Here is a 20741-nt window from a genome sequence, read left to right as displayed (position 1 = left end):
AGCGTTATTTAAATCATTTCAATTTGATACATAGAACATTTTATACAAATAACACGCTTTTCACAAGACACTGAATTACAAACAACATATCTTATACAAACTCATTTTTACATGGTTATTCAGTTAACCATGCATTGTTCTCTTATTTATACATATCATCTGATGTTACCGTTTTTCAAATGATTTACAAGACAAAGCAAATTACAAGGTTCATGACTAAACATTTTCTCAAGAATAAGTCATGAATTCCGTTTTCACAAAACCAATGTATCTCACAGGCATTTTTATGCTGACGTACCTATTTTCACATGTGTTTTCAGGAGATGATGCATAGGACTTATCAAGACATACTTAGGCGGACCTGTGCCTTAGTGACTTAAAACGAGACAAGAACTAGTTAATTTATGTTATGTATTCTTTGGTTCTTGTTTAAGACAATGTAAACTTTCATGTTTGATTAATAAAACGAAACTTCGTTTACCATGGATTTGAAACAATTGATTCTGTTACAACACTCCCCGACATTTCCGCCACGTTTTGTATGTTCTACGTGGTCGGGGTGTGACAGTTAGCACCGTGAGCGGAAAACTCAGACACGTGCTGACAATGCCAGCACATAGACAGACACTATACTGAGGCCAGTATGGGCCAAGGACAAGGTACTACAATGGTATGGAGTGTAGGGAAGTGAGGACCATAAGACTATGTCACTAGGTGATAGTTTGAGTGCCGGAAAGTGCATAAAACTCATTTTAAGTACATAATTCTGCATTTACATCAACAAGTCAGCTTTTAACATACTCGTATTATACAGAGAACCGGCTAAATAGTCCTGAATGCTTTCCGAAATGTTGGAATTAAAATTCGTTACAAAAAGATGCATAAAAGACTCTATGCAGTACAATCAAAAGCTTTAACGGAATGATACGTAACCGAACAACCAGACAATACCCAGGATACCAAAATTTTGTCAGAAACATTATTTTATTATTCTTAAGTAATCATGGTCACAAAAATCCCCACACACTATAGAAACATGACATACGCCCAGTATTCTAGAAAATACCCGTAACCTCCTAATTACTTACCTACTAACTATCAAATTTTACACTTAACCCCCCCCCCCTCACAAATTTTCGGCCCACATATGGGACTCACCCCATCATTACAAGATCCTACCAAATATTCCATCTATTTTGTGATTGGACCACCTTATTTGCTACACTTACCAAGATATTACAATTATTACAAATAGGTTGGGCTAGATGCTTAATCTCATCATTTCACCTTCACCAACAAGACACTCCACCATTTTCCTTCACTCTCTCTCTCCCTCTCGGCTGATTATATCCGCCACCACCACCATCACTTCAACCTCCACTCCTTTGATCCATTTTTAAGTCTAAAACAAGTGTTAGAAAGAAGCCTTGTGGAGTTTGGAGCATTAGAGCCTTGAAGAAGCATCACCACTTGCATTCTCACACCTCTTTCACCATCATATCTCGTTCACAAGTTCATCCCTAGCCCTTGTGCTAGTAGTAAGTCTTCGATCTAGCTCATGAATCATTTCTACGTTGATTGTTCGAAACATTGTTGTTTGAAGCTTAAAATAAGAACACAAAGAGAAAGTGGACAAGGAACCTAAACACAAACTTATGTAATGATAAAATCTGGTTGTATTATGTTGGTATAAGTATGCATGTTGTTTGATCATTGATTTCTCGATAAACCCGTTGTTAGAACAATCGTTGACGCGTTTTTAGTAACTTTTACATTATAAACAGCAAGCTGATTGGTATTTCCAGCCAAATTCAACAGGCTGTAACAGGACCATTTTAAATCGAAAAACTGATTTTCTGAAGCCTAAAATATGAATTTTGGAATAACCGAACAAATGGCACTAGAATCATAATTTTTCGAGGTCGTTTACTATTTTTATAGGACTGTTTTTGGACAGCAGCTTAAGCTGTGTTTTTACTGCAGAAAAAGTGTGTTGTATTCGGAGTTATAACCTGAAACCTAAGTAGAATCAACTCATGGAATTTTTACAGTAGATGGTCACTGTTATCACGATGATCCTCCAACTAGAATTTCATCAATCGGACTTACGGTTAATTTTTAGTGAATTATTCCGTGAACTGCAATCAGAAAGTAACAAATCTGATTGCATTCGGGTAAATAAATTTCTATAAAATATTGGTAACGAACTGGACTCTGATACATTTACACAATAAAATTTGGATCGTATGAGTCATTTTGTTAAAATTTGGGAATTTTTGGAAAAGGTTAACTATTTTTTAAAAATCCTCGAAAACAGTCCAGTTCTGATTTATAAAGCTGAAATAAAGTAAGTAATGCTTTGCATGTCTAAATGTCGGGTTGGTTATGTGAGAACGATCTACGGGATATATGTAAAAGAAAATGATATGCTATTAAGAATGGACACCTCCATTTACAAAGGAGACCATGACGAAATTTTCCGAAATTCCTAACACTTAGTAAATATTTTTGAGACGGGTGTTTACTAGTATACTTTAGATTTTGTTTTCAAAGATAAAACTCTTCATAATATTTATCACAAAATGCAAAGTGTCGGAGGTTGGTTTCATACATGAATATGGTTAAATATATATTCTCTAAAAGGGACTTAAAAATATATTTCTGGCATCCCATCCTTAGGAAGGAAACACGTATATAAGATACTTTAGAAGTTTTGATACTAGAATGTGGAATGAACAAATATTCCAACACGACATATGATTAAGTTGTAATATTAATTATTTTGACAATTAATTATCACTCGAAATAATATAAGAAACGTATCTCAAAATCATAAATACGGAGACAAGGCACGACCCGTTCGTCTAATAGACGTTAGACCATTGTAGGTAGTCGTGTTTGCTGAGGAGATATGGGTTACAAGTATCGAAGACGCAATACAGTGAGTTCTTATCCCCCTTTTCTCTTTAACTGTTTTCAGTTTTATACTTCGGGGGTGAAATACATGTTACACTTTCACAGACGCTTTTATAAATGGTATGGTTAGCTTAAGGAGGGTTTAGACGCTTAGAGCAAGTGAGTGGTGGGCATGATACTTAAGGCCATTAATCCTCGTTGTAGGCCCGAGGGACATTAGTGATAGATCTATTCGGGTGTAGCGAGCCCCACTCCTGAGTCTGCTGAGTGGACCATGAGGTGACTAAGTGCCCGACGCACAAATCCGCTAGGTTTGAGTCTTCCTGCATCACTTCACATATATCATTGGCTTTGCAACCCAATGATGATTTCTTTTTCCTTATTGCTACATACCAGGGATTTTCATACATACAGACACATTACAAAGGTTTATACATACTCACTTACACATGAACTCGCTCAACTTTTGTTGATTTTTTTCAAACTACATGTATTTCAGGGAATTAGTAAATGGATCTGGCGGCGTTGGAGTTTTTAAGCTGCGTTGTGAATAAAGATGTCATCCAAGTCATTAGGGCTTAGGAGGCGTATCTTAATCCTGGACGAGATACGTGGTCCTAAACTCGAGGTTGTTTTAAAATCTTTTGTTGAGTCTTTTTGAACTCCTTAAAACATGTTATGGTTGGTAACTTGAATTTGGTCTCGTCATTACAGACAATTATGTTGTACTACTTTTAAACTTAAATTAATGGATGTACATTTACTGGTTTTATCATATAGTGTTGTTATGATCATATGCAATGATATTAAGAAGTCACACCAATAATCACGCTTACGCAAAAGTCAGGGTGTGACAGCTTGGTATCAGAGCTTCGATCGTAGCGAACTAGGATTCACTCTCGAGTCTAGACTATGATCAATAGGGCTCTCACGAAAACACTTTTACAAACATGTTTTCATTGCATACACAAAACGCCCAGATCTAGGGAACAAACACTTTTACAAAAAAAAGGCTGGGGAGGTTCAGTCTTAGAGACTGAGGGGTTCAATCTTAGAGATTGGGGAGGTTCAGTCTTAGAGGCTGGGGAAAAATTTAGTCTTAGAGACTGGGAGGTTTGGTCTTAGGGACCAGGGATTTAGTCTTGGAGACTGGGTGGTTTGGTCTTAGAGACCAGGGATTTAGTCCTAGAGACCGGGGAAGTTGGTCTTAGAGACCAGGGAGTTGGTCTTAGAGACCAGGGAGTTGGTCTTAGAGACTAGGGAGTTCTGTCTAAGAGACTGGGATAGTCTGGGGAAGACTAGGATGATTACTTGCTTACATTGTTATCACATACATGCTTAATTGCTGATTATTGATAAACGTGCATATGTGGAAACTGTTTGCATACGCTAACTGATAGTGATTACTATGGAAATACATACTATGACTACCATGCACCGATACACATGTCGCCTTGATCAAAAAGCGGGTTGTCAAACATTGATGACCCTATAGCCACCGCCACAAATAATGAGACTGCACTTGCGCCGGAGATTACGTCGGACACTGAGAGTGATCCCGATATGCTGACCAAGGGCAAGGACGACTTACAACAGTCCGCGCTACCAGAATTTGGGGACGATTTATCCTTGCTGAAGGCTTCTCTGACAAGAATCCTCCTGTTACTCCTGTTCCAGTCCATGACCACTTCATCACTGGTCATTCCGATAGTGAACACACCATCGCTCCAATCCTTGACAACACGCATCATGTGGACCTTTCCCTCCAAAGGGTGGCTACTCGACGAATAGTCGATGACGTTGACATGACTATTGATGGTCCTCCTGACGACATCCATGGTGATGGAAAGTTAGACGAGAACATTATTATAAATTTCACATCTGAGACCCCTGTTATCAGGCTATCCTCTGCGCCTAGAATACACTCAATTTCAGACTCCTTTGAGTCTGTGACATTTACAGCCTTCTAGATGGCTGGATTACAACCTTCTACTACTGACACAGACGACGACGCCGTTATAACTGCTACACTATCACTTGCTCGAGGCACCACACCGTTACACGACCCAGGGACTGCCCCTGAGCTAGCCTCTGCACCTTTGTGGGACAGCTTGATGTTGCACCTGCTGGTCCTGCACCCTTGCTTGATTATGACCCTGCTTCTTTCGGTATACCGGACATTACACCTTTTATATCTGACCAAGTACCTGCACCTGACGATCCCCTTTATTAGTTGAGACATTTGTTTTTGCACTCGCAACCGATGATGATTGCTCCTTCTCTCCTATGGAGACCGACGTCCATTGCATCAGCATGCCTATCGCTTCCTCTTAGGACTTACCCACACCATAGAAAGGTACTCCAGGACGGCACCCGCATAACGATCCCTATTGCTGCTGCAACATTTTCTATGACCTCACAGGCCGCACCGTTGCTACTTTCAACCCTACAGCGCTGGACGAGCCATTTTGATGGTCCCTATAATACACTATGCTAATTTTAGACCCTTACCATCCCTCACACTATGGAGACTACACAGCTATAGTTTGAGGATATGAGTCGCAGAACGTTGGAGCTTGAGCTGACACCACGTCCTCCACCCTGTCTATTGCCAGTATACTTTGATCCTCCACATTCATCATTGTCTCCTTTGGCACACTCACCTGCTGCTATTACACCTTCTTGGTTATTAAGGCTCGTTTCTTTACTGTCGACCGGCAGACCGGTTAATTACTTCGACGTATATACAAGCTCGAGGAGGAGTTCACGCATGTTAACGATTTACTTTTCTTTCCCACTCCACCTCAGTCACCAATATAATTGATTTCTGGATTTTGCGGATTACATTACATTTGGCTAAAGACACTAATGATAAGCCGAGATTGTGGAGACTTTTAAAGACCACTTCAGACTACGTGATTTTGATACACTGATATACTTGTTGGGCAAGGGTAGGGTGACCTTGTTTCCCCCCTTGATGTGATACATTTTGAAAGACGATACAATTGTGGTCGGAGAATAATAAAACATGCGACAATACTTTGTAGCCAATGACCAGCGAAAGCTCAGACGCTATGTCTTCGTTAAGCACGTTATTGATCTATATGTGTGTGCTAAAATTTTAACGCTACGTGCTTACTTGCTATGCTCTCATTAAACAAAATTACCAAATTACTTGGTTATGCTATGATTATGCTATTACTTGGTTGGTCGGTATAATGACCTGTTATGTGTATGTACGTATGACCACTAAACAACTAAATGCACTTCCTGAACAATATGACCTGACCTAACTTCTTCTTAGAAGATGTCGGCACAAGGGAATGTCGATGCCAACAACCTTCCGCCAACAACAACGGCAGAACTACAAGTGCGCATCTCACGAGCCATTGCGCAGCTCGAGGCCCTTCGCTCTGAACACAGCGAAGGCTGCACCTATAAGCAGTTCTTAGACCACAAACCTCGGGAATTTGACGGCACTGGGGGTGCCCTAGCCTTCGTACGTTGGGTTGAGAAAATGGATTCTGTCTTAAGATTGAGCAAATGTGCCCTAGGGCACCAGGTCACGTACAAAGTTGGGCTATTTGTAGATGGGGCTCTGTCGTGGTGGAACCTTCAGGTTCAGACAATGGGCGAGACTACTGCGAACACATTGACGTGGGACGAACTGAAAGAACTAATGCGAAAAAGAGATTGCTCGAGGGCAGAAGTCCAGAAGTTGGAGACGGAATTGTGGAACTTGAAAATGCTAGGTCCAAAGATAGCCATATATGTGCAGAGATTTAGCGAATTATCACAAGTTGCTTTGCGTTTGGTGGAACCGGAACCTAGGAAGATTGAACGTTTCATAGGGGGATTGGCACCTCAGATTCTAAGCCTGGTAACAACATCTAAACCTTCAACAATCACTGAGGCTATCAACACAAGCGTGGCGCTCACTGAAGAAGTGGTTAGACTAGGAAAATTTTCCACTACGGATGAGAAAAAGGAGACTCCTATAGAGTCATTTGGGGATAATAAGAGAAAGATTGTAAATTTCAAGAAGATTACTCAGGCAAGTAACAAGAAAAAGGCCAAAAAGGGAAAGGACTACATGGGTATTCTCCCTAAGTGCGACAATTGTCTACGCTATCATGTCGGGCGATGTAAATATGGGAAATGTGATAACTGTGGCAAGAGAGGGCATCCTAAGGAAACTTGTAGGCAAGTTACTGAAAGTAGGAATGGAGGCCAAGATGATAGCAAGAATCACGGAGGGAACAACGGTAGTGACAATTATCCAGGCAGGACAAGTGACAGACAGAAACGTGCTCAAGGTTGTCTTAACTGTGGGAGCAAGAAGCATTTCAGGAAATACAGCCCTAAGAAGAGTCAGGCACGAGGATAAAAGCTCAGTAGCAGAGCTAGGGGAGCACACCAGGAATCCAAGCATGGGTATCTGTACGTTCCATATCACTCAATGTTATGCATCTGTGTTTCCAAGTACTGTTGCAACTTTTTGGTTTCGCATCTCTAGAGTTCGAGAGTGTACTGATATAGTAGCACGTAAGATAGATAACTTGCACTCGATGGGACTAGCTAGGTGAAGCTAGTGGAAGTCAACGCAGTGACTAGAAATGGCAAGATAGAACTCGGAGAGCGTGAACTTACGCTTGATCCACTGCCAGTTGAGTTGGAAAGCTTCGACAAGGTAATTGAGATGGATCAACTGCCGAGTGTTCGAGCGGAGATTGATAACCGCATCACAATGACAAACGAAGAATGACCGTGGCTCATGAAGCAGGATACGCCCCTACAAATTACTAATTGCGGGGAGGCACAAAAGTTGTTGCGTAAAGGATGTGTTGTTTTCTTGGCTCAGGTCGGGGACAAGGGAGCCGAAGAACCAAAACTCGAAGATATTCCTATGATAAGGAAATATCCTGAAGTCTTCCCTGAAGACTTGCCAGAATTATCCCCTCCACGACAAGACGAATCTTCGCATCGATTTGATTCCAGGCGCCGCGCCTGTAGTTGATGCACTTTAGCGACTTACACCTTCGGAGATGCAAGAATTGGCAGTGCAACCTCAGAAGTTGATAGAGAAGGAAGATAACAGACCAAAAATTCCATGTTGGGCAACCCAAATTCAGCTCGCCAAGAAGGAGGACGTAATTTTCAAATAGGCATCGACTATCAAGAGCCAAACGAGCTAACCCACAAGAGTCAGTAACTCTTGCTGAGAATTAACGAATTTCTTATTTAACTAACTGTGAGGATCCAACTACTATTACTCGACTGATTGATGATCGAGTGTCGTTAGCGATGAATTCAGGAAGAAAGTATACCGGGGAAATCGTGGGACGATACCTTGTTTTTAAACATATATAAAGATGGTGTTTCCTACACAATGCACAAAACCGAGCTACACAGAATACAAAACCTTGAGGATCTAGAGAACATATGCTTAGGACCCTTGGGAACCCAGGTCCAAACTTGTAAAGGTTGTTACTTAGACACCATATCTGTTAACTCAATCGAACACCATTAACCTGACATATATGCCATTTCAGTTAACAGAACAGAAAGTACTTGAAATTCTTTCGTTAAAATCTTCACTTTTGCTTCTAGCCGAGTAGATGTTTGCATCTCTACTCCCCTTAAAGTAGTTGCATCGCTTTGATTTTCTTCGCTAAGAGCGAACACACATTTGCTTCGATACATGGTCATTACCTCATACTCATTGTTTCATCACCTGGAAACTCACATGTTATGCGTGCACCATCTGCTATGCATACGGTCTCATTTCGAACGCTTCATTGAAATTCGAATATTATTGTCACACCCCCAAAATCCACCTGCGGAGTATCACCGCTTGGGAGCGTGACTGACCAGGATCAAGCCACCAATCATACAGAACATTGTATAAAATAAAAGTAAATGCAATATAGTCCAACCCATTTCCATATGAAAGGTGTTTCCAAAACATAAGTAAGTTGTCATTGTTTAGCGGAAGCGTATTATTGTAAAACCCATAGCAATTAAGTATCAAATATCAAAAGTGTTCAATAAGATGATCAAGATCCAAGCCCCACAACGACCAGCTCCTCCGTGTGCAAGCTCCAATATGTACCTAAGGTCCTGCAAGGCATGCAGCAGATAATCAACAAACTAGTTGAGCGAGTTCACAGTTAATAGTTTAGTTTGGGTAATAGTGCGTTTGTTCAATAAAGTATCATATCGTATCAGTTCCATCGCGGCCTCACAGGCATGTGTGCGAAGATTAGGTTCGTTAGTTCGCGACCGTAGTCTTTACCGACCAGGGTGTGTGCGAAGGCAATTTATCAGTTCGTTCGCGACCATAGTCCTTACCGACCAGGGTGTGTGCGAAGGCAGTTGAGTAGTTCGTAAGCATCAACAGTTTAGTCGTTCGTTACAGTATCAAAGTATGCACAAGTAATCATCCAACCCATTCCCACCCTGGGAACCCATGCCTTGGCTGTGTGAACTCACCTTGGTTTGCTCGGTATGCTAGGTTATGCACTCACAAGAATTTAATCACGTCCTATTGTATGCATGTATAACAAATCAGTTCATGTTCACAATGATTCGCATGCAATTTAATGTTCACATAACAGTCAGTTTGCATATCCGAACAACACGTATTACTTCACATTAAATCATTCAAAGTATGCTTATAACCACATATCTTTCGGTATATAAGTTATCACAGTTGTCTTTCGGATCAATTGCTATGTTTCGAACCATATGTCATCTTTCGACCAACCTATCTTTCGGTTACAACTATGTTTCGACTAACTATTATCTTTCGGCATACACTACTATGGTTCGGTAAAGTCATCCTTCGGTCAACAGCCATGATTCGAAGGACAAGCATCCTTCGGTCACAGCTATGGTTCGAGCAGCAGATATCTTTCGGTTACAATCAGTTACGTGTTTCCTAAATTTTCTGAATTTGTTACATTGTTTCCAAACATAACCATTATCAATCAACACAATTTCAGTATTCAATTACCTCAGAATCAAATCAAACGGGGAGTTTCATATTAAGTCTCATGAACCCTAACTTAACCACATGAACAATAATATCACCACCGAACCGGCCCTAAATCATTATCATGCGATTCTATTAAAACAACATCAAAGCCTCAAGTATAGACAACCAATCATACTAGCAGAACCGTTCGGATGCATCACATACGTAATCGATTAAACAGGTTAACATCATACAAACAATCCGGTTAACATACGCATCCGATTATCAACTAAATCTGATCAACATACCTATTCAATTAGCATACGTATTCGGTTAATATACAAACAACATATTGCAAAACAATCGATAAATCATGAAGTTATGCATACTCGAAGCATCATCTATTAGCATAATAATCATCGCATACTAACCGGAAATCTGGATTACGGAATGGAAATCCTTCGAACAGAGGATAGGTTTGCTATGCCGTCACACACACACGCAAGGGAACTAGGGTTTTTCAGAAAATAACCGTCTGTTTACATGCATTCACGTATATAAACATATTACAGGAATGGGCCAAGCCCATCAGAATGGCTGGGCCGAAACATGTCGAAAGATATGTTTCGTGTTCGAAGGATGAAGTCTTTGGCCGAATGATATGTTTCGGGAACCTTTAATTCGAAGGTTGATCCTTCGGATTGAAAGTCATCTTTCGTGGTCCTTCGAGTCTTTCGAACTGTGTGCCATTTTCGAGTGATCTAGACTAAGTGTTCTTCATAATAGTTATAATATTATTTTCCATTTCAGCAAGTAATCACATATACGCAAAATGACAGTACGCTTCATTAAAACACAACGTGTACAATTACAAGTTCACAATCCAAACAACTAAACAGTCAAAGTCAACGCGCATTTAATGCGAAAGTGAAAGTCAGAAACTCGAGTTGTCACATTATCCCCAACTTAAAAGAAATTTCGTCCCGAAATTTGGTACGCACTCACTGAGGAAGCTAGGTAAGTTACATCGTTCACTGGTTTTCCTGGGGTGTCACATCATCCCCCCGTTGATTTGGAATTTCGTCCCGAAATTCAGTAGTAGTAGCTTCAGCCTCAGAAGTGGATGCATTGGTTTCGAATAGCTGGGGGTACTTTTCTTTCATCTGATCTTCGCGTTCCCAGGTATACTCTGGACCACGCTGGGAGTTCCAACGAACTCGAACAAGAGGGATTCTCTTGTGTTTGAGGACCTTAACATCCCGGTCCGTGATTTCAACTGGTTCCTCGACGAACTGCAACCGCTCGTCGATAGTGAGTTCCTTAAAAGGAATGATGAGGTTTTCATCTGATAGGCATTTCTTCAGATTCGACACGTGGAATACATTGTGAACTGCACCGAGTTCAGCTGGTAGGTTCAACTTGTAGGCTACCTTGCCAATCTTTTCTGAAATTTCGAATGGTCCGACGTACCGCGGATTCAGTTTGCCCCGTTTGCCAAAACGTACCACACCCTTCCAGGGTGAAACTTTCAATAAAACCCGGTCCCCGACCGCAAATTCCAATGGCTTTCTACGCTTGTCCGCGTAGGCTTTCTGACGGTCGCGTGCTGCCGCCATGCGTTGTCGTATCTGTGCTATCTTTTCTGTGGCGTCCACAACAATATCTGGACCCGTAATTTGACTATCCCCCACCTCTGCCCAACAGAGAGGTGACCGGCATTTACGTCCGTACAATGCCTCAAATGGAGCGGCTTGAATGCTGGTATGGTAACTGTTATTGTACGAGAACTCCACCAAAGGGAGGTGTTTTTCCCAGCCGTTGCCGAAGTCTATGACACACGCTCGAAGCATGTCTTCTAGAGTTTGGATAGTTCGCTCAGACTGCCCATCCGTCTGAGGATGATATGCTGTGCTCATGTCTAATCGTGAGCCAAAAGATTTGTGCATCGCTTGCCAAAGTTCTGACGTGAATCGTGCATCGCGATCTGAAATAATAGAGATGGGCACTCCGTGCCTCGAAACAACTTCTTTCATGTAGATGTCTGCTAGGGTAGAAAACTTATCCTTTTCTTTGATAGCCAAGAAGTGAGCAGACTTTGTGAGCCGATCAACGACCACCCAGATAGTGTCATTCCCACGCTGGGATCTAGGTAGGCCAGTAACAAAATCCATGGAAATTTGCTCCCATTTCCATTGTGGTATTTCTGGTTGCTGAAGTAGGCCTGATGGTTTCTGGTACTCGATTTTAACCCTTGCACAAGTTAAACACTTGCCGACGTAAGTTGCGATAAGAGCTTTCATGTTTGGCCACCAGTAAGTTGTTCTGATATCGTGGTACATCTTATCCGACCCTGGATGTACCGAGTAGCGAGACTTGTGCGCTTCATCCATCACAAGTTCGCGTAAACCGCCATAAAGCGGGACCCAAATACGCCCCGTCACATAGTAGGCGCCGTCTTCCTTTTGTTCCATTTGTTGCCTTGAACCGCGCAAGGCTTCAGCCTTGACGTTTTCGGGTTTTAGTGCTTCTATCTGAGCAGCTCGTATCTGTGCAGGAAGACTGGACAGAATGGTAAGCTGTAGCGCTCGCACGCGCTTAGGTAGAGTGTCTTTCCGACTGAGGGCATCAGCCACAACATTGGCCTTGCCTGGATGATACTTGATGGCGCATTCGTAGTCGTTCAGAAGTTCAACCCATCTTCGTTGACGCATATTCAAGTCCTTTTGCTTAAGGATATGCTCGAGACTCCTGTGATCGGTGTAAATCGTGCACCTGGTACCGTACAGATAGTGTCGCCATATCTTAAGCGCGAAAACAACAGCTCCCAGCTCTAAATCGTGCGTCGTGTAGTTCCGTTCATGAACCTTGAGTTGCCGAGAGGCGTATGCGATAACTTTATCCCTTTGCATCAATACACAACCAAGCCCTTGTATCGATGCGTCACAATAAACCACGAAGTCATCCGTGCCCTCAGGCAGTGAGAGAATAGGCGCGCTGCAAAGCCTATCCTTTAAGTACTGAAAAGCGGTCTCCTGTGTATTACCCCATCTGTAAACGACACCTTTCTGTGTAAGCATAGTGAGTGGTTGTGCGATCTTGGAGAAGTCTTTAATAAATCGCCTGTAGTAACCTGCCAAACCCAAGAATTGGCGTATTTCTGTCGGTGTACGTGGTGCTGACCAGTTTCTGATCGAATCAACCTTGGATGGATCAACATGAATCCCATCCTTGTTCACCACATGGCCTAAGAAGTGGACTTCACGAAGCCAGAAGTCGCATTTTGAAAACTTTGCATACAGTTGCTCCTTTCGAAGAAGTTCCAAGATAAGGCGTAAGTGCTGCTCGTGCTCCTCCTGACTCTTGGAGTAGATCAAAATGTCGTCGATGAAGACGATAACAAACTTGTCGAGATAGGGTTTGCACACCCTGTTCATAAGATCCATGAAGACTGCTGGCGCGTTCGTAAGCCCGAATGGCATGACAAGAAACTCGTAGTGACCATAACGAGTTCTGAAAGCAGTTTTGGAGACGTCCTCATCCCGGACTCTCAGCTGATGATACCCTGACCTCAAATCGATCTTGGAATAGTAACACGACCCTTGCAACTGGTCGAATAGGTCATCTATGCGCGGAAGAGGATAACGGTTCTTCACCGTCACCTTGTTGAGTTCACGGTAGTCTATACACATTCTGAACGTACCGTCTTTCTTCTTCACAAATAACACTGGAGCTCCCCAAGGCGAAGAGCTTGGACGAATAAAGCCCTTTTCCAAGAGCTCTTGCAGCTGCTTCGACAGTTCTTCCAGTTCGGTTGGAGCTAAACGATACGGTGCGCGGGCTATTGGTGCTGCTCCAGGAGCTAACTCAATCTGAAACTCGACTTGACGATGAGGAGGTAAACCAGGTAAATCTTCAGGAAACACTTGAGGAAAATCACGCACAACTGGTATATCCTCCAGCTTCTTTTCCTTTGCTGATGCGTCAGTGACAAGTGCCAGAATGGCAGTATGCCCCTTTCGTAAACATTTCTGCGCCTTCAAGTAAGAGATGATGCCAACCACAGCACCACTCTTGTCGCCCTGTACTTCGAGAGGTTCTTGACTGGAGCGAGGAATACGAATAACTTTTTCCTTGCATAAGATCTCTGCGTGATGTTGAGATAACCAATCCATGCCGATGACGACGTCGAAGCTACCCAAAACTATGGGTATGAGATCAATCGAGAAAGTCTGACCCGCTAGAACAATACTACAACCCTTGACTACCTGTGTGGCTTCTACACTTTTACCATTGGCTAGTTCTACGACGTGTTTGGTGTCTAGGGGTGTTGGTGTACGTTTTAATAATTTACTCATTTTCAATGACATATAACTTGTATCAGCACCCGAATCAAATAAGACAGTAACATAAATATCGTCGAGAAGAAACTTACCCATAACCACATTGGGATCATTCACTGCATCTCCTCGACCCAACACAAAAGCACGACCACGAGCTTCATTGCCGTTGTTGTTGTTGTTTCCCCCGTTGTTCTGATTATTGTTGTTATTCCCGTTGCCCTGGTTGTTGTTGTTGCGATTCTGGTTCAACTGAGGACAATCGCGTTTGTAGTGACCTTCAGCCCCACACTGGAAACACCCCCGGTTTCCACGCTGTGGCTGCTGCTGCTGATTCTGTGGAGCTGGCGGTGGAAGTTGCTGGTTCTGATTCACTGGTCGCGCGCTTCTACAATCTTTGGCCTCATGGCCCATCTTGTGGCATCTTTGACATTGACTCCTGCGACATCTTCCACTGTGGTGTTTGTTGCACCTGTTACACCACGGGTGATTTCCCTTATAACCACTATGTCCCTGACTGCCCGATGACTGCTGACTCGGACTCTGGTAATCGTTGGTGCGACGTTGCTGAGTTTGGGATTGAACAGACGCTGATCCCCTGCTGGAATCCCCGTCCCACTTTCTTTTATTCTCGCTGGGTGTGGCAGAAGTAGCAGCTGTTGGAGTGACTGAAGTAACAGCTGTAGCAGTAGCGCCGACACGCTTTGGCAGTTTATTCTGATCCACTGCCTGATCAGTGATGCGATGAGCGAGACGCTGGATCTCCTGAATGTTGTTGAGGTTAGCCGAGGTAACGTGGCTCTGAATCTCTGGTACAAGCCCCTTGAGATACAACTCAATGCGCTTGTATGGTGGGTCTACCATGGTTGGACATAGCACAGCCAACTCGTTCGACCTCTTGGTGTAAGCTTCAATCTCTGAACCCACCATCTTCAAGTTGTACAACTCATCCTCCAACTTGTGAATGTCTTCTCTAGTGCAGTATTCTCTCTTGATCAGTTCTTTGAATTCATTCCAGGGTGTGGCGTTAGCAGCTGCCAACCCTAAGATCTGCACTTGTGCGTACCAAATCAGTTCATGTTCACAATGATTCGCATGCAATTTAATGTTCACATAACAGTCAGTTTGCATATCCGAACAACACGTATTACTTCACATTAAATCATTCAAAGTATGCTTATAACCACATATCTTTCGGTATATAAGTTATCACAGTTGTCTTTCGGATCAATTGCTATGTTTCGAACCATATGTCATCTTTCGACCAACCTATCTTTCGGTTACAACTATGTTTCGACTAACTATTATCTTTCGGCATACACTACTATGGTTCGGTAAAGTCATCCTTCGGTCAACAGCCATGATTCGAAGGACAAGCATCCTTCGGTCACAGCTATGGTTCGAGCAGCAGATATCTTTCGGTTACAATCAGTTACGTGTTTCCTAAATTTTCTGAATTTGTTACATTGTTTCCAAACATAACCATTATCAATCAACACAATTTCAGTATTCAATTACCTCAGAATCAAATCAAACGGGGAGTTTCATATTAAGTCTCATGAACCCTAACTTAACCACATGAACAATAATATCACCACCGAACCGGCCCTAAATCATTATCATGCGATTCTATTAAAACAACATCAAAGCCTCAAGTATAGACAACCAATCATACTAGCAGAACCGTTCGGATGCATCACATACGTAATCGATTAAACAGGTTAACATCATACAAACAATCCGGTTAACATACGCATCCGATTATCAACTAAATCTGATCAACATACCTATTCAATTAGCATACGTATTCGGTTAATATACAAACAACATATTGCAAAACAATCGATAAATCATGAAGTTATGCATACTCGAAGCATCATCTATTAGCATAATAATCATCGCATACTAACCGGAAATCTGGATTACGGAATGGAAATCCTTCGAACAGAGGATAGGTTTGCTATGCCGTCACACACACACGCAAGGGAACTAGGGTTTTTCAGAAAATAACCGTCTGTTTACATGCATTCACGTATATAAACATATTACAGGAATGGGCCAAGCCCATCAGAATGGCTGGGCCGAAACATGTCGAAAGATATGTTTCGTGTTCGAAGGATGAAGTCTTTGGCCGAATGATATGTTTCGGGAACCTTTAATTCGAAGGTTGATCCTTCGGATTGAAAGTCATCTTTCGTGGTCCTTCGAGTCTTTCGAACTGTGTGCCATTTTCGAGTGATCTAGACTAAGTGTTCTTCATAATAGTTATAATATTATTTTCCATTTCAGCAAGTAATCACATATACGCAAAATGACAGTACGCTTCATTAAAACACAACGTGTACAATTACAAGTTCACAATCCAAACAACTAAACAGTCAAAGTCAACGCGCATTTAATGCGAAAGTGAAAGTCAGAAACTCGAGTTGTCACATTATCCCCAACTTAAAAGAAATTTCGTCCCGAAATTTGGTACGCACTCACTGAGGAAGCTAGGTAAGTTACATCGTTCACTGGTTTTCCTGGGGTGTCACAATTATGTTGATAAATCTAACTACTGGTTTGTGATTCGAATTGCCTACATTATTGTAACGGTTGACTCTTTGCTATCAGGTCAACACACCTTCTCGAAAAATTCTTTTGTTTCAAGATACATTCATGGTTTATTTTTGTAACCATGCTGGGATTTCCCTTATTGATACATACGTTTATTGTCGGGTTACGCTGAAAAATAAGTTCAATTGCTTGAACTTATCCATTTCGCATATTCGGTTTAAGACGTCATATGATGTATTGGGAGCATCATATTCAAACTTTTTTGCAAAGATTCCTTCATTACGAGTCGTAGTAGATTCGGTTGATCTACGACTCCACTAAATCGTTTTATTGACTTCGACACCTTGAGGTGACATTTTTACAGAATTGAAGCTTGTGCTAATGGGGTTACTCACTTCATACATGGATTCAAATTATCTATTTGCTCTAAATCCATCTCGTTTATGACAATTAAAGCAGCGTCAACACGGTTGTGTGTTAAGGCAAAGGTACATAGATTCATTTCATACCACGGTGTACCTCCTAACAATACTTTCATTGTCAATCGAATACCTTGCGGTACTTAATACCTTTCACTTTCGAAAAAAAAAATAGTGGCTCTTTGATATTCCATATTCAATTGCAAACGTTACGACATTGCGTAAATCAAATCATCAGATTGTCTCGGTACACGTTCATTTGATTTCAGGCACGGTGAATTTGTTCAGTCACCATTATTATTTCTCGTCATTTCGACACCTTGTGGTGTCATTAGCTGGTACTAATCATGGTCAACTGTTTCACACAAAACTACATATACTTTTGTCAACTTGTCATATAAACATTTCTGATGCAACTACGAATTAAAACAATAATACACCAGATTCGCTTTTACCTCACTTGGTGTATTTTCGCAATTCGAGAATGTCAGCACACAAATTCTTATCATTTACTCATTCGAAAGCTGACAGGTCATTTTCATCTCCAAGTTGTTGATTTTGAGTTCATATAGCGGATGCTATGGTTTGTGAAAATTTGCATACTATGACCAATCATTTGAGAATCCTATTGGACAAAACTCCTTTTTATAGAACCCCTGTAACTGGATTACACTAGACTACACGTCAATACGACTTATACCTTTGACATTAAATGCTAAAAGCACATACCTTTTAACCATTGGATTTGTGTTGTTATATATTCTTGGACGCACTTGAGGTGAATAAGGTTTGATTCGGTTTGGTGATTATCTACCTCGGTATTATTCGTATACATACACGCATAATGAAACCCTAAGGAGTTAAGGTAGTACAAATTTCGAGGACGAAATTTTCTTAACGGGGGGAGAATGTGACAACCCTCACAATTACAGGTACTGTACAATTAATTAATTCTAATTATGTGCTTAATGACTGTGCTTGATAACAACTGACACTTTAAACTGCTTACTGATTTATCATACATGTGCATCACTTTACATACAGTCGCTCCATTTATCTCATACAGACTCTTAGTGACAAACCTGATGCACAAAGCATAGTTAGCACCATGAGCGGAAAACTCAAACACGTGCTGACAATGCCAGCACATAGACAAACACTATATTGAGGCCAGTATGGGCCAGGGACAGGGTACTACACTGGTATGGAGTGTAGGGAAGTGAGGACCATAAGACTATGTCACTAGGTGATAGTTTGAGTGCTGGAAAGTGCCTAAAACTCATTTTAAGTACAGAATTTTGCATTTTCATCAACAAGTCAGCTTTTAACATACTCGTATTATACAGAGAACTGACTAAATAGTCCTGAATGCTTTCCTAAGTGTTGGAAATGAAATTCGTTACAAAAAGATGCATAAAAGACACTATGCAGTACAATTAAACGCATTAACGGAACGATACGTAACCGAACAACCAGACATTACCTGGGACACCAAAATTTTGTCAGAAACATTATTTTATTATTCTTAAGTAATCATAGTCAAAAAAATCCCCACACACTATAGAAACATGACATACACCCACTATTCTAGAAAATACCCGTAACCTCCTAATTACTTACCTACTAACTATCAAATTTTACACTTAACCCCCCCCCCTCACAAATTTTCGGCCCATATATGGGACACACCCCATCATTACAAGATCCTACCAAATATTCCATCTATTTTGTGATTGGACCACCTTATTTGCTACACTTACCAAGATATTACAATTATTACAAATAGGTTGGGCTAGATGCTTAATCTCATCATTTCACCTTCAACAACAAGACACTCCACCATTTTCCTTCAATCTCTCTCTCCCTCTTGGCTGATTATATCCGCCACCACCACCATCACTTCAACCTCCACTCCTTTGATCCATTTTTAAGTCTAAAACAAGTGTTAGAAAGAAGCCCTGTGGAGTTTGGAGCATTAGAGCCTTGAAGAAGCATCACCACTTGCATTCTCACACCTCTTTCACCATCATATCTCGTTCACAAGTTCATCCCTAGCCCTTGTGCTAGTAGTAAGTCTTCGATCTAGCTCATGAATCATTTCTACGTTGATTGTTCGAAACATTGTTGTTTGAAGCTTAAAATCAGAACACAAAGAGAAAGTGAACAAGGAACCTAAACACAAACTTATGTAATGATAAAATCTGGTTGTATTATGTTGGTATAAGTATGCATGTTGTTTGATCATTGATTTCTCGATAAACCCGTTGTTAGAACAATCGTTGACGCGTTTTTAGTAACTTTTACATTGTAAACAGCAAGCTGATTGGTATTTCCAGCCAACTTCAACAGGCTGTAACTGGACCATTTTAAATCGAAAAACTGATTTTCTGAAGCCTAAAATATGCATTTTGGAATAACCGAACAAATGGCACTGGAATCGTAATTTTTCGTGGTCGTTTACTATTTTTAAAGGACTGTTTTTGGACAGTAGCTTAAGTTGTGTTTTTACTGCAGAAAAAGTGTGTTGTATTCGGAGTCATAACCTGAAACCTAAGTAGAATCAACTCATGGAATTTTTACAGTAGATGGTCCCTCCAACTGGAATTTCATCAATCAGAGTTACGGTTAATTTTTAGTGAATTATTCCGTGAACTGCAATCAGAAATTAACAAATCTGATTGCAGTCGGGTAAATAAATTTCTATAAAATATTGGTAACGAACTGGACTCTGATATTTTTACACAATAAAATTTAGATCGTATGAGTCATTTTGTAAAAATTTGGGAATTTTTGGAAAAGGTTAACTATTTTATAAAAATCCTCGAAACAGTCCAGTTCTGATTTATAAAGCTGAAATAAAGTAAGTAATGCTTTGCATGTCTAAATGTCGGGTTGGTTATGTGAGAACGATCTACGGGATATATGTTGTCACACCCCCAAAATCCACCATGCGGAGGACCACCGCTTGGAGGCGTGACGTGACTAGGATCGAGCCACCAATCATACTGAACAACGTATTTAAGTAAATCAAGCCAACCACAATACGATTGGTGACCAAAAGCTAGTTAACCAAGTTTTAATTTAGACAGCGGAAGCATAAACATAAAGTTCAAAACATAAGTTCGCAGTTCATAAGTTTAAAGTCCGACACATAGGTTTAATAAGTTCATAATGATTTAAATATTAAACACCGGACATAATTGTCCGTACACCACAACGACTCCATCCTCGTGCAAGCTCCAAGCAGTTAGCGACCTGTCCACCCCGCCTTGGAGGCGTGACATGTCCAGGATCATAGCCACTAATCATATTGAACAACGTATTTAAGTAAATAAAACCAACCACAATACAATTGGTGTCAAAACATAGTTTGAGTTTACAGCGGAAGCAAAACATAAGTTTAATATAAGTTTTCCCACAACGACCACGCCTCCCAGTGCAACCTCCTTAAGCTAGGGACCTAATGACCTGCAAGGCATGTAACAACGAGTCAACAACAAAGTTGAGTGAATTCACGGTTGGTTCGCTGGCTTACTA

The sequence above is a fragment of the Helianthus annuus genome, chromosome 1 (assembly GCF_002127325.2).
Source record: "Helianthus annuus cultivar XRQ/B chromosome 1, HanXRQr2.0-SUNRISE, whole genome shotgun sequence".
Lineage (NCBI taxonomy): Eukaryota > Viridiplantae > Streptophyta > Magnoliopsida > Asterales > Asteraceae > Helianthus > Helianthus annuus.
The sequence above is the reverse complement of the archived record's forward strand: the minus strand, read 5'-3'. Positions refer to the sequence as shown.